This window comes from Scyliorhinus torazame, chromosome 4, assembly GCF_047496885.1.
Source record: "Scyliorhinus torazame isolate Kashiwa2021f chromosome 4, sScyTor2.1, whole genome shotgun sequence".
Taxonomy (NCBI): domain Eukaryota; kingdom Metazoa; phylum Chordata; class Chondrichthyes; order Carcharhiniformes; family Scyliorhinidae; genus Scyliorhinus; species Scyliorhinus torazame.
The window spans coordinates 48,882,826-48,905,003 of NC_092710.1; the positions used below are offsets into that span (position 1 = coordinate 48,882,826).

Below are 22,178 nucleotides of genomic sequence, written 5' to 3' on the forward strand. Positions count from 1 at the left end.
TCCTTATTCAGAGCTGAAGCGAGGTTACATGCAATGGAGTAGATGAGGAAAATGGAAGTTGCGTGAAAAATGGGAGATATGGAAGTTTGACATAAAACAGGGGAAAGCAATCTTGAAGGTCAGTACCACAGAAATGTTGTCAACATTTTCTGTGTTTACCATTGAATGAGGAGGATTCTTCACAGGCTACATGCTTTGACCTGAATGTATAAAGGTACTGCTGAGATTTGAATTCAGGATCTCCTGTTTACAAGACAGGCACTTTAACCATCTAAGCCACAGCACCAATCTGCAAGACAGGCTTGCAAGTGTGGAACAGATTTCAATTGCTTCGATTAAACATCAGTATTGTTGATTTCTCCTGCTGACTTTGAGAGTGCAAATTAAAATATTCATCGGCACTGGGCTTTTGAAACTGTAAAAATTGCAGTTATTCTGAAAGTTATTAATTTAAAAGCAGTTCTGCAAGAAAGAAGTATACAAACAGGAAATATTTTGCGAATTGGTAAGTGATTAAACATGGCCAGAAAACTATAGTGATATCATGCAGGACAAGTCCAGGAGAGAGTTTAAACATCAACTGAAAATCTAGCAAAAATTCTTGAAAATTCTGGACGGCTGTTGCAATTTGGCAAACACGACGTTGTCACGGTTCTTCCACTTTCCATAAAGCATCCTGCATTCTTTATTTTTATTTCCGACCGTTCATTGGGAAGCAAACGCCTTGAGCCAAAATCAAAGCCCTGACAGGGACTTGAACCCTGGACCCTCAGATTAAAAGTCTGATGCTCTACCGACTGAGCTACCAGGGCCCATTCTGAAAACGTTCTCACAGCTCACTTCAAAGTCTCATATTGTATCTTTTGAATTTCCTTCACTGGTCATTCAGCCTCTCCAGCTCATTTCCCTCGCAAGCAGACCGGCAGCCTCCCTTCGGCTTTCTTTCTCAAATTCTTCAACTTGGACTCGCATTTTACCAATGACCTGTGATGTGACAACTGTTGTTACCCAGGGACATGCACTGGGACTTCAAGACATTGAAGATTTTGTTTAGTTCGCTGAGATGTGAGTGGGAAGCTGCAGAGATACAGGTTGTATTTTGAGAGAGGTAATAAAGCGTGTCATCTGTTGTTTGTTGTGGCAGAGTGTGAACTCAAGTAAGCTCATCTAGTAAAGTAGCAAATTATGCAAATCGCAAATTTTCAGGGTGTAAATAGATCTGCAAATGCCACATCTTCATGGAAAACGCCCCATCCTTTATCCCGCCCAAATCGTTCTTGCTGACATGCAGCAACATATATCGTCCAATAAAAAGGCAAATTACTGCAGATGTGAAATCTGAAAAAAAACAGGAAATGATGGAAAATCTCAGTGGGTCTGGCAGCATCTGTGAAGAGAGAACCGAGCGAACGTTTCGAGGCTGCGTCACTCTTCATCAGAGTAAATCATTTAACCATTCAATCTTTGCTGACAGACATTCAACATGTTCCTACTGGATTTCCTGAGGTCAATCCTGTCGTGCATTCAAAGGAAAATACTGCACATGTTGTGAATGTGCATGAGAAACTAAAAATGATTGGATTAAAGCACATAACATTTGAGGATGTCTGTGGAGCCAAACACAAAGTTAATGTTTCAAATCCGTGTGATCCTTATTCAGAGCTGAAGCGAGGTTACATGCAATGGAGTAGATGAGGATAATGGAAGTTGCGTGAAAAATGGGAGATATGGAAATTTGACGTAAAACAGGGGAAAGCAACCTTGAAGGTCAGTACCACAGAAATGTTGTCAACATTTTCTGTGTTCACCATTAAATGAGAAGCATTCTTCACAGGTTACATGCTTTGACCTGTATGTACAAAGGTACTGCTGAGATTTGAACTCAGGATCTCCTGTTTACAAGACAGGCGCTTTAACCATCTAAGCCACAGCACCAATCTGTAAGACAATTTTGCAAGTGTAGAACAGATTTCAATTGTTTTGATTAAACATCAGTATTGTTGATTTCTCCTGCTGACTTTGAGAGTGCAAATTAAAATATTCATTGTCACTGGGCTTTTGAAACTGTAAAGATTGCAGTTATTTCTGAAAGTTATTAATTTAAAAGCAGTTCTGCAGGAAAGGAGCATACAAACAGGAAATATTTTGCGAATTGGTAAGTGATTAAACATGGCCAGAAAACTATAGTGGTATAATGCAGGACAAGACCAGGAGAGAGTTTAAACATCAACTGAAAATCTAGCAAAAATTCTTGAAAATTCTGGACGGCTGTTGCAATTTGGCAAACACGACGTTGTCACGGTTCTTCCACTTTCCATAAAGCATCCTGCATTCTTTATTTTTATTTCCGACCGTTCATTGGGAAGCAAACGCCTTGAGCCAAAATCAAAGCCCTGACAGGGACTTGAACCCTGGACCATCAGATTAAAAGCCTGATGCTCTATCAACTGAGCTACCAGGGCCCAATGTAAAAATGTTCTCATAGCTCACTTCAAAGTCTCATATTGTATCTTTTAAATTTCCTTCACTGGTCATTCAGCCTCTCCAGCTCATTTCCCTCGCAAGCAGACTGGCAGCCTCCCTTTGGTTTCCTTTCTCAAATTCTTCAACTTGGACTCGCATTTTACCAATGACTTGAGATGTGGCAACTGTTGATGCCCACGGACATGCACTGGGACTTCAAGACATTGAAGATTATGTTTAGTTCGCTGAGATGTGAGTGGGAAGCTGCAGAGATACAGGTTGTATTTTGAGAGAGGTAATAAAGCGTGTCATCTGTTGTTTGTTGTGGCAGAGTGTGAACGCAAGTAAGCTCATCTAGTAAAGTAGCAAATTATGCAAATCGCAAATTTTCAGGGTGTAAATAGATCTGCAAATGCCACATCTTCATGGAAAACGCCCCGTCCTTTATCCCGCCCAAATCGTTCTTGCTGACATGCAGCAACATATATCGTCCAATAAAAAGGCAAATTACTGCAGATGTGAAATCTGAATTAAAACAGGAAATGATGGAAATTCTCAGTGGGTCTGGCAGCATCTGTGAAGAGAGAACCGAGCTAACGTTTCGAAGTTGGGTCACTCTTCATCAGAGTAAATCATTTAATCATTCAATCTTTGCTCACAGACATCGCTGACAAACATTCAAAATGTTCCTACTGGATTTCCTGAGGTCAATCCTGTCGTGCATTCAAAGGAAAATACTGCACATATTGTGAATCTGCATGAGAAACTAAAAATGCTTGGGTGAAAGCTCATAAAATTTGAGGATGTCTGTGGAGCCAAACACAAAGTTAATGTTTCAAATCCGTGTGATCCTTATTCAGAGCTGAAGCGAGGTTACATGCAATGGAGTAGATGAGGAAAATGGAAGTTGCGTGAAAAATGGGAGATATGGAAGTTTGACATAAAACAGGGGAAAGCAATCTTGAAGGTCAGTACCACAGAAATGTTGTCAACATTTTCTGTGTTTACCATTGAATGAGGAGAATTCTTCACAGGCTACATGCTTTGACCTGAATGTATAAAGGTACTGCTGAGATTTGAATTCAGGATCTCCTGTTTACAAGACAGGCACTTTAACCATCTAAGCCACAGCACCAATCTGCAAGACAGGCTTGCAAGTGTGGAACAGATTTCAATTGCTTCGATTAAACATCAGTATTGTTGATTTCTCCTGCTGACTTTGAGAGTGCAAATTAAAATATTCATCGGCACTGGGCTTTTGAAACTGTAAAAATTGCAGTTATTCTGAAAGTTATTAATTTAAAAGCAGTTCTGCAAGAAAGAAGTATACAAACAGGAAATATTTTGCGAATTGGTAAGTGATTAAACATGGCCAGAAAACTATAGTGATATCATGCAGGACAAGTCCAGGAGAGAGTTTAAACATCAACTGAAAATCTAGCAAAAATTCTTGAAAATTCTGGACGGCTGTTGCAATTTGGCAAACACGACGTTGTCACGGTTCTTCCACTTTCCATCAAGCATCCTGCATTCTTTATTTTTATTTCCGACCGTTCATTGGGAAGCAAACGCCTTGAGCCAAAATCAAAGCCCTGACAGGGACTTGAACCCTGGACCCTCAGATTAAAAGTCTGATGCTCTACCGACTGAGCTACCAGGGCCCATTCTGAAAACATTCTCACAGCTCACTTCAAAGTCTCATATTGTATCTTTTGAATTTCCTTCACTGGTCATTCAGCCTCTCCAGCTCATTTCCCTCGCAAGCAGACCGGCAGCCTCCCTTCGGCTTTCTTTCTCAAATTCTTCAACTTGGACTCGCATTTTACCAATGACCTGTGATGTGACAACTGTTGTTACCCAGGGACATGCACTGGGACTTCAAGACATTGAAGATTTTGTTTAGTTCGCTGAGATGTGAGTGGGAAGCTGCAGAGATACAGGTTGTATTTTGAGAGAGGTAATAAAGCGTGTCATCTGTTGTTTGTTGTGGCAGAGTGTGAACTCAAGTAAGCTCATCTAGTAATGTAGCAAATTATGCAAATCGCAAATTTTCAGGGTGTAAATAGATCTGCAAATGCCACATCTTCATGGAAAACGCCCCATCCTTTATCCCGCCCAAATCGTTCTTGCTGACATGCAGCAACATATATCGTCCAATAAAAAGGCAAATTACTGCAGATGTGAAATCTGAAAAAAACAGGAAATGATGGAAAATCTCAGTGGGTCTGGCAGCATCTGTGAAGAGAGAACCGAGCGAACGTTTCGAGGCTGCGTCACTCTTCATCAGAGTAAATCATTTAACCATTCAATCTTTGCTGACAGACATTCAACATGTTCCTACTGGATTTCCTGAGGTCAATCCTGTCGTGCATTCAAAGGAAAATACTGCACATGTTGTGAATGTGCATGAGAAACTAAAAATGATTGGATTAAAGCACATAACATTTGAGGATGTCTGTGGAGCCAAACACAAAGTTAATGTTTCAAATCCGTGTGATCCTTATTCAGAGCTGAAGCGAGGTTACATGCAATGGAGTAGATGAGGATAATGGAAGTTGCGTGAAAAATGGGAGATATGGAAATTTGACGTAAAACAGGGGAAAGCAACCTTGAAGGTCAGTACCACAGAAATGTTGTCAACATTTTCTGTGTTCACCATTAAATGAGAAGCATTCTTCACAGGTTACATGCTTTGACCTGTATGTACAAAGGTACTGCTGAGATTTGAACTCAGGATCTCCTGTTTACAAGACAGGCGCTTTAACCATCTAAGCCACAGCACCAATCTGCCAGACAATTTTGCAAGTGTAGAACAGATTTCAATTGTTTTGATTAAACATCAGTATTGTTGATTTCTCCTGCTGACTTTGAGAGTGCAAATTAAAATATTCATTGTCACTGGGCTTTTGAAACTGTAAAGATTGCAGTTATTTCTGAAAGTTATTAATTTAAAAGCAGTTCTGCAGGAAAGGAGCATACAAACAGGAAATATTTTGCGAATTGGTAAGTGATTAAACATGGCCAGAAAACTATAGTGGTATAATGCAGGACAAGACCAGGAGAGAGTTTAAACATCAACTGAAAATCTAGCAAAAATTCTTGAAAATTCTGGACGGCTGTTGCAATTTGGCAAACACGACGTTGTCACGGTTCTTCCACTTTCCATAAAGCATCCTGCATTCTTTATTTTTATTTCCGACCGTTCATTGGGAAGCAAACGCCTTGAGCCAAAATCAAAGCCCTGACAGGGACTTGAACCCTGGACCATCAGATTAAAAGCCTGATGCTCTATCAACTGAGCTACCAGGGCCCAATGTAAAAATGTTCTCATAGCTCACTTCAAAGTCTCATATTGTATCTTTTAAATTTCCTTCACTGGTCATTCAGCCTCTCCAGCTCATTTCCCTCGCAAGCAGACTGGCAGCCTCCCTTTGGTTTCCTTTCTCAAATTCTTCAACTTGGACTCGCATTTTACCAATGACTTGAGATGTGGCAACTGTTGATGCCCACGGACATGCACTGGGACTTCAAGACATTGAAGATTATGTTTAGTTCGCTGAGATGTGAGTGGGAAGCTGCAGAGATACAGGTTGTATTTTGAGAGAGGTAATAAAGCGTGTCATCTGTTGTTTGTTGTGGCAGAGTGTGAACGCAAGTAAGCTCATCTAGTAAAGTAGCAAATTATGCAAATCGCAAATTTTCAGGGTGTAAATAGATCTGCAAATGCCACATCTTCATGGAAAACGCCCCGTCCTTTATCCCGCCCAAATCGTTCTTGCTGACATGCAGCAACATATATCGTCCAATAAAAAGGCAAATTACTGCAGATGTGAAATCTGAATTAAAACAGGAAATGATGGAAATTCTCAGTGGGTCTGGCAGCATCTGTGAAGAGAGAACCGAGCTAACGTTTCGAAGTTGGGTCACTCTTCATCAGAGTAAATCATTTAATCATTCAATCTTTGCTCACAGACATCGCTGACAAACATTCAAAATGTTCCTACTGGATTTCCTGAGGTCAATCCTGTCGTGCATTCAAAGGAAAATACTGCACATATTGTGAATCTGCATGAGAAACTAAAAATGCTTGGGTGAAAGCTCATAAAATTTGAGGATGTCTGTGGAGCCAAACACAAAGTTAATGTTTCAAATCCGTGTGATCCTTATTCAGAGCTGAAGCGAGGTTACATGCAATGGAGTAGATGAGGAAAATGGAAGTTGCGTGAAAAATGGGAGATATGGAAGTTTGACATAAAACAGGGGAAAGCAATCTTGAAGGTCAGTACCACAGAAATGTTGTCAACATTTTCTGTGTTTACCATTGAATGAGGAGGATTCTTCACAGGCTACATGCTTTGACCTGAATGTATAAAGGTACTGCTGAGATTTGAATTCAGGATCATCTGTTTACAAGACAGGCACTTTAACCATCTAAGCCACAGCACCAATCTGCAAGACAGGCTTGCAAGTGTGGAACAGATTTCAATTGCTTCGATTAAACATCAGTATTGTTGATTTCTCCTGCTGACTTTGAGAGTGCAAATTAAAATATTCATCGGCACTGGGCTTTTGAAACTGTAAAAATTGCAGTTATTCTGAAAGTTATTAATTTAAAAGCAGTTCTGCAAGAAAGAAGTATACAAACAGGAAATATTTTGCGAATTGGTAAGTGATTAAACATGGCCAGAAAACTATAGTGATATCATGCAGGACAAGTCCAGGAGAGAGTTTAAACATCAACTGAAAATCTAGCAAAAATTCTTGAAAATTCTGGACGGCTGTTGCAATTTGGCAAACACGACGTTGTCACGGTTCTTCCACTTTCCATAAAGCATCCTGCATTCTTTATTTTTATTTCCGACCGTTCATTGGGAAGCAAACGCCTTGAGCCAAAATCAAAGCCCTGACAGGGACTTGAACCCTGGACCCTCAGATTAAAAGTCTGATGCTCTACCGACTGAGCTACCAGGGCCCATTCTGAAAACGTTCTCACAGCTCACTTCAAAGTCTCATATTGTATCTTTTGAATTTCCTTCACTGGTCATTCAGCCTCTCCAGCTCATTTCCCTCGCAAGCAGACCGGCAGCCTCCCTTCGGCTTTCTTTCTCAAATTCTTCAACTTGGACTCGCATTTTACCAATGACCTGTGATGTGACAACTGTTGTTACCCAGGGACATGCACTGGGACTTCAAGACATTGAAGATTTTGTTTAGTTCGCTGAGATGTGAGTGGGAAGCTGCAGAGATACAGGTTGTATTTTGAGAGAGGTAATAAAGCGTGTCATCTGTTGTTTGTTGTGGCAGAGTGTGAACTCAAGTAAGCTCATCTAGTAATGTAGCAAATTATGCAAATCGCAAATTTTCAGGGTGTAAATAGATCTGCAAATGCCACATCTTCATGGAAAACGCCCCATCCTTTATCCCGCCCAAATCGTTCTCGCTGACATGCAGCAACATATATCGTCCAATAAAAAGGCAAATTACTGCAGATGTGAAATCTGAAAAAAACAAGAAATGATGGAAAATCTCAGTGGGTCTGGCAGCATCTGTGAAGAGAGAACCGAGCGAACGTTTCGAGGCTGCGTCACTCTTCATCAGAGTAAATCATTTAACCATTCAATCTTTGCTGACAGACATTCAACATGTTCCTACTGGATTTCCTGAGGTCAATCCTGTCGTGCATTCAAAGGAAAATACTGCACATGTTGTGAATGTGCATGAGAAACTAAAAATGATTGGATTAAAGCACATAACATTTGAGGATGTCTGTGGAGCCAAACACAAAGTTAATGTTTCAAATCCGTGTGATCCTTATTCAGAGCTGAAGCGAGGTTACATGCAATGGAGTAGATGAGGATAATGGAAGTTGCGTGAAAAATGGGAGATATGGAAATTTGACGTAAAACAGGGGAAAGCAACCTTGGAGGTCAGTACCACAGAAATGTTGTCAACATTTTCTGTGTTCACCATTAAATGAGAAGCATTCTTCACAGGTTACATGCTTTGACCTGTATGTACAAAGGTACTGCTGAGATTTGAACTCAGGATCTCCTGTTTACAAGACAGGCGCTTTAACCATCTAAGCCACAGCACCAATCTGCCAGACAATTTTGCAAGTGTAGAACAGATTTCAATTGTTTTGATTAAACATCAGTATTGTTGATTTCTCCTGCTGACTTTGAGAGTGCAAATTAAAATATTCATTGTCACTGGGCTTTTGAAACTGTAAAGATTGCAGTTATTTCTGAAAGTTATTAATTTAAAAGCAGTTCTGCAGGAAAGGAGCATACAAACAGGAAATATTTTGCGAATTGGTAAGTGATTAAACATGGCCAGAAAACTATAGTGGTATAATGCAGGACAAGACCAGGAGAGAGTTTAAACATCAACTGAAAATCTAGCAAAAATTCTTGAAAATTCTGGACGGCTGTTGCAATTTGGCAAACACGACGTTGTCACGGTTCTTCCACTTTCCATAAAGCATCCTGCATTCTTTATTTTTATTTCCGACCGTTCATTGGGAAGCAAACGCCTTGAGCCAAAATCAAAACCCTGACAGGGACCTGAACCCTGGACCATCAGATTAAAAGCCTGATGCTCTATCAACTGAGCTACCAGGGCCCAATGCAAAAATGTTCTCATAGCTCACTTCAAAGTCTCATATTGTATCTTTTGAATTTCCTTCACTGGTCATTCAGCCTCTCCAGCTCATTTCCCTCGCAAGCAGACTGGCAGCCTCCCTTTGGTTTCCTTTCTCAAATTCTTCAACTTGGACTCGCATTTTACCAATGACTTGAGATGTGGCAACTGTTGATGCCCACGGACATGCACTGGGACTTCAAGACATTGAAGATTACGGTTAGTTCGCTGAGATATGAGTGGGAAGCGACAGAGCTACAGATTGTATTTTAAGAGGGGGAATAAAGGGTGTCATCTGTTGTTTGTTGTGGCAGAGTGTGAACGCAAGTAAGCTCATCTAGAAAACTAACAAATTATGCAAATCGCAAATTTCAGGGTGTCAATAGATCTGTCAACACCACATCTTCATGGAAAATGCCCAACAATTTATCCCGCCCGAATCATTCTTGCTAACATGCAGCAACATATATCGTCCAATAAAAAAGCAAATTACTGCGGATGTGAAATCTGAATTAAAACAGGAAATGATGGAAAATCTCAGTGGGTCTGGCAGCATCTGTGAAGAGAGAACCGAGCTAACGTTTCGAAGTTGGGTCACTCTTCATCAGAGTAAATCATTTAATCATTCCATCTTTGCTCACAGACATCGCTGACAAACATTCAAAATGTTCCTACTGGATTTCCTGAGGTCAATCCTGTCGTGCATTCAAAGGAAAATACTGCACATATTGTGAATCTGCATGAGAAACTAAAAATGCTTGGGTGAAAGCTCATAAAATTTGAGGATGTCTGTGGAGCCAAACACAAAGTTAATGTTTCAAATCCGTGTGATCCTTATTCAGAGCTGAAGCGAGGTTACATGCAATGGAGTAGATGAGGAAAATGGAAGTTGCGTGAAAAATGGGCGATAGGGAAGTTTGAATCAAGTGTGACATAAAACAAGGGAAAGCAACCTTGAAGGTCAGTACCACAGAAATGTTGTCAACATTTTCTGTGTTCACCATTAAATGAGGAGAATTCTTCACAGGCTAAATGCTTTGACCTGAATATATGAAGGTACTCTTGAGATTCGAACTCAGGATCTCCTGTTTACAAGACAGGCACTTTAACCATCTAAGCCACAGCACCAATCTGCAAGACAGCTTTGAAAGTGTAGAACAGATTTCAATTGTTTTGATTAAACATCAGTATTGTTGATTTCTCCTGCTGATTTTGAGAGTGCAAATTAAAATATTCATCGGCACTGGGCTTTGGAAACTGTAAAGATAGCAGTTATTTCTGAAAGTTATTAATTTAAAAGCAGTTCTGCAGGAAAGAAGTATACAAACAGGAAATATTTTGCGAATTGGGAAGTGATTAAACATGGCCAGAAAACTACAGTGGTATAATGCTGGATAAGACCAGGAGAGAGTTTTTACATTCACTGAAAATCTAGCAAAAATTCTTCAAAATTCTGGATGGCTGTTGCAATTTGGCCAACACGACGTTGTCACGGTTCTTCCACTTTCCATCAAACATCCTGCATTCTTTATTTTTATTTCCGACCGTTCATTGGGAAGCAAACGCCTTAAACCAAAATCAATGCCCTGCCAGGGACTTGAACCCTGAACCTTAAGATTAAAAGCCTGATGCTCAACCGTCTGAGCTATCAGGGCCCATTTCAACAGGTCTCTCATAGCTCACGTCAAAGTCTCATATTGTATCTTTTGAATTTCCTTCACTGGCAATTCAGCCTCTCCAGCTCATTTCACTCGCAAGCAGACCGGCAGCCTCCCTTCGGCTTTCTTTCTCAAATTCTTCAACTTGGACTCGCATTTTACCAATGACCTGTGATGTGACAACTGTTGTTACCCAGGGACATGCACTGGGACTTCAAGACATTGAAGATTATGTTTAGTTCGCTGAGATATCAGTGGGAAGCTGCAGAGATACAGATTGTATTATGAGAGAGGGAATAAAGCATGTCATCTGTTGTTTGTTGTGGCAGAGTGTGAATGCAAGTAAGCTCATCTCGTAAAGTAGCAAATTCTGCAAATCGCTAAGTTTCAGGGTGTAAATAGATCTGTCAATGCCACATCTTCATGGGAAACGCCCCATCCTTTATCCCGCCCAAATCGTTCTTGCTGACATGCAGCAACATATACCGTCCAATAAAAAGGCAAATTACTGCAGATGTGAAATCTTAAAAAAAACTGGAAATTATGGAAAATCTCAGTGGGTCTGGCAGCATCTGTGAAGAGAGAACCGAGCTAATGTTTCGAGGCAGGGTCATTCTTCATCAGAGTAAATCATTCAATCGTTCAATCTTTGCTCACAGACATCGCTGACAAACATTCAAAATGTTCCTACTGGATTTCCTGAGGTCAATCCTGTTGTGCATTCAAAGGACAATACTGCACATGTTGTGAATGTGCATGAGAAACTAAAAATGATTGGATTCAAGCTCATAAAATTTGAGGATGTCTGTGGAGCCAAACACAAAGTTAATGTTTCAAATCCGTGTGATCCTTATTCAGAGCTGAAGCGAGGTTACATGCAATGGAGTAGATGAGGAAAATGGAAGTTGCGTGAAAAATGGGAGATATGGAAGTTTGAATCAAGTTTGACATAAAACAAGGGAAAGCAATCTTGAAGGTCAGTACCACAGAAATGTTGTCAACATTTTCTGTGTTCACCATTAAATGAGGAGAATTCTTCACAGGCTACATGCTTTGACCTGAATGTATAAAGGTACTGCTGAGATTTAACTCAGGATCTACTGTTTACAAGACAGGCACTTTAACCATCTAAGCCACAACACCAATCTGCAAGACAGGCTTGCAAGTGCGGAACAGATTTCAATTGTTTTGATTAAACATCAGTATTGTTGATTTCTCCTGCTGACTTTGAGAGTGCAAATTAAAATATTCATCGGCACTGGGTTTTGAAACTGTAAAGTTTGCAGTTATTTCTGAAAGTTATTAATTTAAAAGCACTTCTGTAAGAAAGAAGTATACAAACAGGAAATATTTTGCGAATTGGTAAGTGATTAAACATGGCCAGAAAACTATAGTGATATCATGCAGGACAAGTCCAGGAGAGAGTTTAAACATCAACTGAAAATCTAGCAACAATTCTTGAAAATTCTGGACGGCTGTTGCAATTTGGCAAACACGACGTTGTCACGGTTCTTCCACTTTCCTTGAAGCATCCTGCATTCTTTATCTTTCATTTCCTACTGTTCATTGGGAAGCCTTGAGCCAAAATCGAAACCCTGACAGTGACTTGAACCCTGGACCCTCAGATTAAAAGTCTGATGCACTACCGACTGAGCTACCAAGGCCCATTCCAAAAACTTTCTCACAGCTCACTTCAAAGTCTCATATTGTATCTTTTGAATTTCCTTCACTGGTCATTCAGCCTCTCCAGCTCATTTCCCTCGCAAGCAGACCGGCAGCCTCCCTTCGGCTTTCTTTCTCAAATTCTTCAACTTGGACTCGCATTTTACCAGTGACCTGTGATGTGACAACTGTTGTTACCCAGGGACAAGCACTGGGACTTCAAGACATTGATGATTACGTTTAGTTCACTGAGATATCAGTGGGAAGCTGCAGAGATACGGATTGTATTTTTAGAGAGGTAATAAAGCATGTCATCTGTTGTTTGTTGTGGCAGAGAGTGAACGCAAGTAAGATCATCTAGTAAAGTAGCAAATTATGCAAATCGCAAAGTTTCAGGGTGCAAATAGATCTGTCAACGCCACATCTTCAGAGAAAACAACCCATCCTTTATGCCGCCCAAATCGTTCTTGCTGACATGCAGCAACATATATCGTCCAATAAAAAGGCAAATTACTGCAGTTATGAAATTTGAAAAAAAACAGGAAATTATGGAAAATCTCAGGGGGTCTGGCAGCATCTGTGAAGAGAGAACCGAGCTAACGTTTCGAGGCTGCGTCACTCTTCATCAGAGTAAATCATTTAATCATTCAATCTTTGCTCACAGACATCGCTGACAGACATTCAAAATGTTCCTACTGAATTTCCTGAGGTCAATCCTGTCGTGCATTCAAAGGAAAATACTGCACATGTTGTGAATCTGCATGAGAAACTAAAAATGATTAGATTAAAGTTCATAAAATTTGAGGATGTCTGTGGAGCCAGACACAAAGTTAATGTTTCAAATCCGTGTGACCCTTATTCAGAGCTGAAGCGAGGTTACATGCAATGGAGTAGATGAGGAAAATGGAAGTTGCGTGAAAAGTGGGAGATATGGAAGTTTGAATCAAGTTTGACATAAATCAAGGAAAAGCAATCTTGAAGGACAGCACGACAGAAATGTTGTCAACATTTTCTGCGTTTACCATTAAAGGACAAGCATTTTTCACAGGCTACATGCTTTGACCTGAAAGTGTAAACATATTGGTGTGATTTGATCTCAGGATCACCTGTTTACAAGACAGGCACTTTAACCATCTAAGCCACAGCACCAACCTACATGACATGTTTGCAAGTGTAGAACAGATTTCAATTGTTTTGATTAAACATCAGTATTGTTGATTTCTCCTGCTGACTTTGAGAGTGCAAACTAAAATATTCATCGGCACTGGGCTTTTGAAACTGTAAAAATTGCAGTTATTTCTGAAAGTTATTAATTTAAAAGCAGTTCTGCAGGAAAGAAGTATACAAACAGGAAATATTTTGTGAATTGGGAAGTGATTAAACATGGCCAGAAAACTACAGTGGTATAATGCAGGACAAGACCAGGAAAGTTTTTACATTCACTGAAAATCTAGCAAAAATTCTTGAAAATTCAGGACGGCTCTTGCAATTTGACAAACACGACGTTGTCACGGTTCTTCCACTTTCCATAAAGCATCCTGCATTCTTTATTTTTTATTTCTGACCATTCATTGGGAAGCAAACACCTTGAGCCAAAATCAAAGCCCTGACAGGGACTTGAATCCTGGACTCTCAGATTAAAAGTCTGATGCTCTACCGACTGAGCTACCAGGGCCCATTTCAACAATGCTGTCATAGCTCACATCAAAGTCTCATATTGTATCTTTTGAACTTCCTTCACTGGTAATTCAGCCTCTCCAGCTCATTTCCCTCGCAAATGTTGAATCCCAAATTTCTTTATCCGTCAGTCTGGCCTCAATAAAAATCGAGATGGATTTGCAGGTATAACATTAGTTATTTTATTCAGCTTGCAAACTACCTAGTCCACAGTGATACAGATAACATGTTGCTCTCTGCTGCGCGGGAACTAAGTGAATGTCCCAGACAAAGAGATCAGTACTGATACATTCAAATGGCATCAAGTTTCACATACTCGACACCCATAGGTCATCCTATGTCCCTCCTGACTTGTTTGATCTATTCTGATTGTCTCACTTCCAATCCCTTTCTCCGGCCCCTATCAATTCAACATCACTCTCATAGACACACCTCTTCCTGCTTTTTTCCATGCGGTCTAAAATCCTTTGTCTCTACTTGCCAGAATCAAAGTGGCTTATTTCTACATTACATTAACTAATATCTCTAAAGTAACTATTTTATATCACATTCGTCATTCCCTCCTTTTATCATTCCATGATAACCGAACTATCCAATCCATAGCTACGGTTCCTCATCTAAAAAGACCTGTCGCTGCATTTCCAATTCCTGTCTTAGCCCCCCTTCATCTGCTTCACCCTCATGGATTTTAACAGTTAAATTTCTTGGGGCGGTGATCTGATCCAGTGCACCCCGCATTCTACCCATCACACATTTAAGGATGGCCAGGCCCACAAAGATGCAGCCGATAGCTACCACTCGATACATGGCCATATTTATCAACCAGTCCTTCCAACCTCCAAATCCCCAGTTACCCCAAGAGCCAGGATCCTGCATCCCGTCCAAGTGATCCCGTATGCGATCCATAAATTTAGTGATGTTAGCGGTCAAGTCTTGAACTCCTACGATACACTTGCCCTGCACTATGGCGCATACCCCACCCTCACGGGCCAGAAGATAGTCAAGAGCATACCGGTTCTGCATTGCAAACAACCGTAGCTGAGACAACTCCTTGGTTATTGCCCCGAGGGCTCCCAAGGTTTCATTTCCCAAGATGGTAAGGCCGCAAATAAAATAATTCCGATCACTGACAGCCAAGGAACCCCCCACACCTCCCAGTGTCAATACGCCCAGAATGCCCCACCCGGCTGAGTGGCCCCGGTTGGGTGCAAGAACCTGAGGTTTTTTCCAGTTCTCGCAAAATTCAGCAGAGACTGCCCGGCGTGCTAACTGATTATGCAGGTTCCACGCCGAAGGGCAGGGGACTGTGGTAGGGACTAGAGTCCCTATAGCAATTCGGCGGGGAAATGGGGGTGACAAAACATTGGTCGCTGTACCATTAAATAAAAAGTAGTATCCTTGCTCCGTGTGCAGGCTAGCATCACAATCAGCATAACGGTTGCGTAAGGCCCCTCCAGTAGCCCAGTTTATCCAACTTTGAAATGCCCATTCGGGCCGCCTAGCAATGCGGAAAGCCCTAGTCCCAACAGTGATATGAGAGACATTCACCCAGCCACAAAGGAGCTGGAGGCCGGCGTTCAATGGAACGCAAGTGGTGTTGTAACAAACGCATTGGCCAGACGCCTGGGTGATATGGCAACTCCTGTCCGCACAGGTGGGAAACAGACATGTTATATTTGTGTCCACCTCTACCAGCAAACAGCCGTATCCTTCACTGCTGAAGCAATTCTCGTACGACCGGGAATCCCTATTGGGAGTGAAGTGGCTAGGTATGTACGCCCTCCACCGTCGCAGCCTATCGTACTGTGAATGGGAATTATCCCGAGGAAGGGGAAGGCAAATAGCCGGTGGTGCTGAATCCGGATCGTAAGGAAGAGTGACTTGCTCGGGCAGTGGTTCGGAATGCTGACAATGGACCACCGTTTGGGTAGTGCCCCAAAGCGTGAAACAGAAAATAACCTAGACACCGCTGCGGGGTTTGGGTAGCAGACAACCCGTCCCTGGCCATACAAGCGGTGGTAAATCTGGTAGAAGAGATTCATACTACCCGGGTTTTCCTCAGTTTGGCCTTTAATTAACTTAAGTGTATCTCCCGGTAACCTACGTTCTAGCTGTACTTCCCTTTTCATGCGCCCCGTCCTCTCTCTAGTCCCTTTCACTTTCTCATAGACTCTTCCTACGCTCTCCTGACGGCCTGATTTTACCTTTATTGCACCACTCTTAACACATCCAAAATCGAATTTACATGTATTCCAAAAACAAGGCAATGTCCATATAATGTTCCCTTCCCATCCCCGGGACCGGTGCAACTGCTTCATGACTCCTGCATTCTCCTTAACTTTGATGACCTTCCATGAGCCGATACCATGTCCTCGTATATGGGGGCAGCGAAGAACATCACCATTGCAGAGGTGATGTAACCTTGTAGATTGGTTGGGGCTACACAGATACATAATATTCCCCTTTTCCATGTCCATCGCCAATAACACGCCAAGCGAAGTGAGGCCAAATATCATACAGACGATGCGTAGCCACTCCATCATGCTCCACACCTGTAAAATAGCACTGGAGAAGGGAGGCAGTTTAGTATCCGACCTTTTACAGTAGTGGAGATGGACTCAATTTACAGTGATGTAGGTGGACCCAAGCACTTCGCCCCTCCACTTTAACTGCTGTGGGGGTGGTAAGGAGAACTTGGAAGGGCCTGTCCCATCGCGGCTCCGATCCCTTCCTAGTCCAGTTTTTGACCATGACATAACTACCGGGCTGGACTGAAAGTGAGCTAGGTACTGGGGGCGATGGCTTGTGAGCCGGTGGACCTGGCCATGGAGTTCCTTGAGCACTTGCGTGAGGGCTAGAACATAGGTGGTCATCTCTTCAGTCATCTGATGAAACTGAACCAGTCTGGGAACCTGCAGGCTCCAGGGAGTTCTAAGAGGCCTGCCATAAAGAATCTCAGCGGGAGAGAGCTGGGACGGTCCTGCAGGTGTAACCCGCAGCTGGAAGAGGGCAACGGGGAGCAACTTAAGCCATGTCAGTCCCGTGTCTGCTCTTAATTTAGCCAATTTAGTTTTGAGGGTCTGATTGTGTCTCTCAACCAACCCGGCCGCCTGCGGTCTATAAGCACAGTGTAACTGCTGGCGTATGCCCAACTGTGAGCAAAACTCCTTGTTAATTTGTCCAATTAAATGAGGCCCATTATCAGAACTTAACTGAGCTGGTATACCGTACCGGGGAATGAATTCCCTCATCAAGACTTTAACCACAGTAGCAACTTTATTATCGATAGTCGGATACGCCTCGACCCATCTGCTGAACACATCCACAATGACCAAAACATATTTATAACATTGACACCTTTCCAACTCAATGTAATCCATTTGGAGCGTCTCAAAGGGACCACTGGGCAACGGGGTTTGCCCCATCCCACAAGAGATACCTTTTCCGGTGTTATATTGCTGACAAATCAAACACCGATTACTGATACTTTGGGCCAACCCCTGCATTTTAGGGTGCCACCAAGTGTCCAGCAACAAATCACTAGTCCCTCGAGCCCCACAATGAGTTGCAAAGTGTACACATTCAATGACCCATAAAGCCAGCACATCAGACATATAAGTCTGATGTGCAGGCGTGGTCCATAAAGAGGAAACAGAATCATATGTACAACCTAACCGTTTCCACATTTGTTTATCACTCTCAGGAGCGTCTTCCTGTAATCTTATGACGTCTTGGATGGTTGGCATTGACTTGTCAGAAGCAGACATATTTATAGTAGATCGTTTAGTCTGACTTAACATCTTAGGCATCTTAACATCTGAAGGAATCTTTAATTTATAGGATCTTAACCTGTCGAACCACACCAAGTTTGGGGGAAGCTTAGTTGATGAATCAAGTCCTGGCGCAATACGACAAGTTATAAGATTTGTACTATTTGTAGACTGTGTTAAGTTGTTCGATTCCTTGTATTATTCGACTGTGTATAGTTGAAGGAATTTATATCATCTCTGCTATTCGGTTATCAGTAGCACTTTGCGAATACTGGAACTCAGCAGAAATTTGCAGTATAAACTCCTCAGGTGCCAAAAAGAATTGTTTTATTTGTAGTCGCTTGATTACAATTTGAAAGTCATTTAAAAGGCAATTCGTAGACAATTCGAAGCTTTCAGAGAATTACAGACATTATCTTTCTTTGCTTAGGCAGACAGCTCGAAAGTAACTTTTTAAAGGTCAAAGTCTGGCAATGAAACATGAAGAGAGGGAGAGAGCTAAACTTCAGCTAAACTCAAACTCAAAGTCAAAAGTGGACTAACATCACTGACACAGACGGTTAGACTGACAGAACGCCCAAAAGACATCTCTAAAATGGAGACTATAAAGGACAAAACTGGCTAAACTAAACACTAAAACCAAACCTAACCAAAAATGGCCGGGAGAAACTTTTCAGTTATACACTTTCATATCTGTCTTAAGTCGTCTAATTACACCCCAATATAATCCTAATTGGTTTGGGTTAGACTCAAACACATTTGATTTGATGGCAAGCCGTCCATCTTCAATGTGCAACATCAGCTTTTCTGACCTAACTGTTATCGGCATTGTGAACAATGGTGCTGTGTATTCAGTCCCTGTCCTTGACAATTAGCACAAGCAGTGTCAAATTATCTTGCTGTTTTAATGTCACACTGTCTTTGAAAATATGCATTTGCCAGAACAACGGACTTCAGTAAAAGTGAATTATGCTGTATAAATGGGTATTAAAACTGGGGCTCAACATTTATGCTTAAACAGCTATCTTTTACCTATACTAGTTGTATTCGAAATACCTGGCTTCTACAGTCGGCCCTTTGATAAATCGAAAAATTGAGATATATCAGAAAAGATTAAAATACATCATTAATGCGATAGGATAGGTAAAAGCGCAAAGAATCATTGTAGTTTTAAACAATAAAATTGACACTTAAAATACAACAGGCATTTCAAAATAATTATTATAATTAATAGATTAATCAAATTTGACCCTACTGATTCAGTATTAATAAATTATACAATGTTAATAATACAGTCAAAATAATTATTATAATTAATGAATTAATCAAATTTGATCTTACTGATTCAGTATTAATAAATGATACAATATGTTAATAATAGTCAAATAGTTGATTGATCAGTAATATTTCAATAATAGTATTTCAGCTCAAGTTCATCAATTACGGGTACTGTTGGGTTAGTTTGAATCATTCTGATAGTTGGTCCCCTGCGTTTATCGAATAGGTTTTTTATGCACTTAGCACATTGGTATGTTATGTAAATGGTGAATACAGCTACACAGGAGAATAAGATTATTCTTATTGTGGACATTCCAGTGGGTCCAAGCCACCCACAAATTTTATCCCAGAGAGAGATAAATTGGGGTGGATCAAGTTTTTTGATTTCGTTTTGGATATGTAATGCCAAATCTTTAACTTCTTTCGAGTTATCGGGAATGAAAGTGCAACATTCTGCACCAATCAGGGCGCAGGTGCCACCTTTTTCAGCTAGCACATAGTCAAGTGCCATTCGATTTTGTAATACCACGGTTCAAATTGCTCGCATTTCGTCAGAAATTTTATCTAGGGCAGTGGCGGTGTAATCTGCTACGTTTTGTATGATGGTTGTTATTTTATTCAATTTATTCTCCATCCTCATTTCCTGATAGAAAGGAATCATTCTATCAAAAATTGCATCTTTTAAGAAAATGGAACGTTTGTTCCTTCGAGCAACTGCTTCTGAAGCATGAGGAAGATTAATCACATGACGAATGGCCGGTACAATATATCCTAAATAGCAAGATCCTGACCAGGATGTTGGGAGCCTGGGATATGCTTTATTACCACAAATAAAATAAGTTCCATTATAAGCAGAATATAAGTAAATATTTTCTAAGAACCATCGGTCTTCGAATGTTTTATTATTTTTGAGATTAGGTATGCCTGTTATCTTTGAGGACAGCAGAACTCTTTGTAAGAGATCGTTTGTACATTTATAAGCTGTGTTAACATCGACATAATTAGTACAAATACTATTACCCATTTGGATCCCTTTAGGGTTCTTACTCATGAAGCAAATTGATCCGTTTTGTTTACCATTAGTTGGGAGGTTGAGATGTTGAGGCTTTTGGTTAGGGTTATATTTAAGTTGGTGCCATCCTAAAAAGGTATTTAGTGGATAACCTGCAGATTTCCATAGTTTAATATATTTTTGGATGCGAACCTGGAACCTTCCTTTTTCACATGAATATGCTCCAGAACGGATCACCACAGAGTGAGGGACACTTTGACAGATGTACCATTCTGCCGTTTCTGAAGCATTAAAGGGAATAGTTAGAAAGGGAATACCCTCCCCTGAGTTAGTAGGGGTTGCAATGCATACCCAACAATTGGAAATATTAAAGTTTTTAGCATATATCGTAGATGTGTAAAGGAATGTGTTCTTATTCAGTTCTGATACAACGTTCACAAAGCCAATCACAGAACTGAAAATTAAAATTGCGGCAAACATTTTACTTGTATGCGCGCTTCACGTGTGATGCGTGAATCCAACTTTTCTTTCCTTTTAACTTCACAGCGGATTGGGTGGTGAGAAGGATTACGAAAGGACCTTCCCACTTTGATCCTAAGGGTTCCTTTTGCAGCTTTTTAACGTACACTTCTTCACCAGGCACCAGGTCGTGCCCACCTTCTGGAGGATCTCCCCAAGCAGCTAACACCTGTTGAGAAGCAGCGCTAACTGCATTTGTTAGATCTTGACAGTAAGACAACAAAGTATCACTCATTAAATGACAGTCTGCTTTCCGCAAGTCAATAGTTCCTGGCAGAGACATTGGTCTGCCTGTGATGATTTCAAAAGGACTCAGGCCTGTTGTTCTGTTTGGTGTAGCTCTAATACTGCATAACACTATTGGCAAAGCTTGGACCCAATTCATGCCTTCCTGGCTGTATTTAGACAGTCTTTCTTTCAAAGTTCGATTCATATGTTCCACTTGTCCCGATGATTGTGGATGTAAGGACAGTGTAAATTCCAGTCAATGTTTAGTAGTTTACAGACTTCCTTACAAACAGCACCTGTGAAGTGGGATCCATTGTCTGAGTCAATGCTAGCTGGAACTCCCCATCTAGGGATAAAGTCTTTGCATAGCACTTTGGCTGTATGGGCAGCTGTCCCTCTTCTAGCTGGAGCAGCTTCCACCCATCTGGAGAATTTATCCACTATTACAAGGACGTCATTGTACTTTTGACATTTAGGAAGGCTGATGTAATCTACCTGTATATCCTGGAATGGACCTGCAGGAGCAGGAGCTCTTAATTGAGGCATTGATGTTATGGGTCCCAAGTTATTCTTTTGACAGGTTACACAGCGGTTTGCTACCAATTGTGCATGTTTTTTGAATCCTTTACCACACCAACTTCTATGGAATCGATCCATCATTTGTTGAGGTGATATGTGTCCCCATGAATGAATTTGTTGAGCTAAAAAAGGCATTAGCGATTGTGGTGCAATTGGTTTACAAGTTTGAACTTCTCTCCAAATGTCATCATCATCACCTGGTTGAATACCTGATTCTAACCATGTCCATTTTTCTTCCTTTGTACAATCATTCTGCATTTCACGTAAATCATGTAATAAGGTAGTTACTCCCAATTTGTAAATGTGACTGGATTCTGATGCCACTGAGAGGCACAAAGGGAGGCAGCTTCCCTTGCTGCTTGGTCAGCAAGAGCATTTCCTCTTGCTTCCATAGAGTCCCCATGAGTATGGGCTTTGCATTTTAGAACTGATACTTCTTTTGGTAAAACCATAGCTTCTAGAAGATTTTGTACTTCCTGTCCATTTCGGATAGGTGTACCTGCCGTTGTGAAAAATCCTCTTTTTCTCCACAGATGGCCAAAATCATGTGCTACTCCAAAACCATATCTGGAGTCAGTATAGATGTTAGCAGTTTTATCTCTTGCCACATGACATGCTTCTGTTAGTGCCTTTAATTCGGCCTGCTGAGCTGATGTACCTGGGGGCAAGCTTCCTTCAGCTAATACTTCGTAT

The 22,178-nt window shown here is 41.1% G+C and overlaps 12 non-coding genes across 12 annotated transcripts; all 12 read right to left on the bottom strand.

Moving 5' to 3' along the window:
• Window positions 1-212: 212 nt before the first annotated feature.
• trnat-ugu (transfer RNA threonine (anticodon UGU)) lies at window positions 213-286 on the bottom strand. Its single transcript has one exon. It is a non-coding gene; the product is annotated as a tRNA-Thr (tRNA).
• Window positions 287-739: 453 nt separating this feature from the next.
• Window positions 740-812, bottom strand: trnak-uuu (transfer RNA lysine (anticodon UUU)). The gene has a single exon. It is a non-coding gene; the product is annotated as a tRNA-Lys (tRNA).
• Window positions 813-1,861: 1,049 nt separating this feature from the next.
• trnat-ugu (transfer RNA threonine (anticodon UGU)) lies at window positions 1,862-1,935 on the bottom strand. The gene has a single exon. It is a non-coding gene; the product is annotated as a tRNA-Thr (tRNA).
• Window positions 1,936-2,389: 454 nt separating this feature from the next.
• Window positions 2,390-2,462, bottom strand: trnak-uuu (transfer RNA lysine (anticodon UUU)). Its single transcript has one exon. It is a non-coding gene; the product is annotated as a tRNA-Lys (tRNA).
• Window positions 2,463-3,524: 1,062 nt separating this feature from the next.
• Window positions 3,525-3,598, bottom strand: trnat-ugu (transfer RNA threonine (anticodon UGU)). The gene has a single exon. It is a non-coding gene; the product is annotated as a tRNA-Thr (tRNA).
• A 453-nt stretch (window positions 3,599-4,051) lies between these two features.
• On the bottom strand, window positions 4,052-4,124 carry trnak-uuu (transfer RNA lysine (anticodon UUU)). The gene has a single exon. It is a non-coding gene; the product is annotated as a tRNA-Lys (tRNA).
• Window positions 4,125-5,172: 1,048 nt separating this feature from the next.
• On the bottom strand, window positions 5,173-5,246 carry trnat-ugu (transfer RNA threonine (anticodon UGU)). The gene has a single exon. It is a non-coding gene; the product is annotated as a tRNA-Thr (tRNA).
• Window positions 5,247-5,700: 454 nt separating this feature from the next.
• On the bottom strand, window positions 5,701-5,773 carry trnak-uuu (transfer RNA lysine (anticodon UUU)). Its single transcript has one exon. It is a non-coding gene; the product is annotated as a tRNA-Lys (tRNA).
• A 1,589-nt stretch (window positions 5,774-7,362) lies between these two features.
• On the bottom strand, window positions 7,363-7,435 carry trnak-uuu (transfer RNA lysine (anticodon UUU)). The gene has a single exon. It is a non-coding gene; the product is annotated as a tRNA-Lys (tRNA).
• Window positions 7,436-8,483: 1,048 nt separating this feature from the next.
• trnat-ugu (transfer RNA threonine (anticodon UGU)) lies at window positions 8,484-8,557 on the bottom strand. Its single transcript has one exon. It is a non-coding gene; the product is annotated as a tRNA-Thr (tRNA).
• A 1,599-nt stretch (window positions 8,558-10,156) lies between these two features.
• On the bottom strand, window positions 10,157-10,230 carry trnat-ugu (transfer RNA threonine (anticodon UGU)). The gene has a single exon. It is a non-coding gene; the product is annotated as a tRNA-Thr (tRNA).
• Window positions 10,231-14,024: 3,794 nt separating this feature from the next.
• On the bottom strand, window positions 14,025-14,097 carry trnak-uuu (transfer RNA lysine (anticodon UUU)). The gene has a single exon. It is a non-coding gene; the product is annotated as a tRNA-Lys (tRNA).
• Window positions 14,098-22,178: the final 8,081 nt, after the last annotated feature.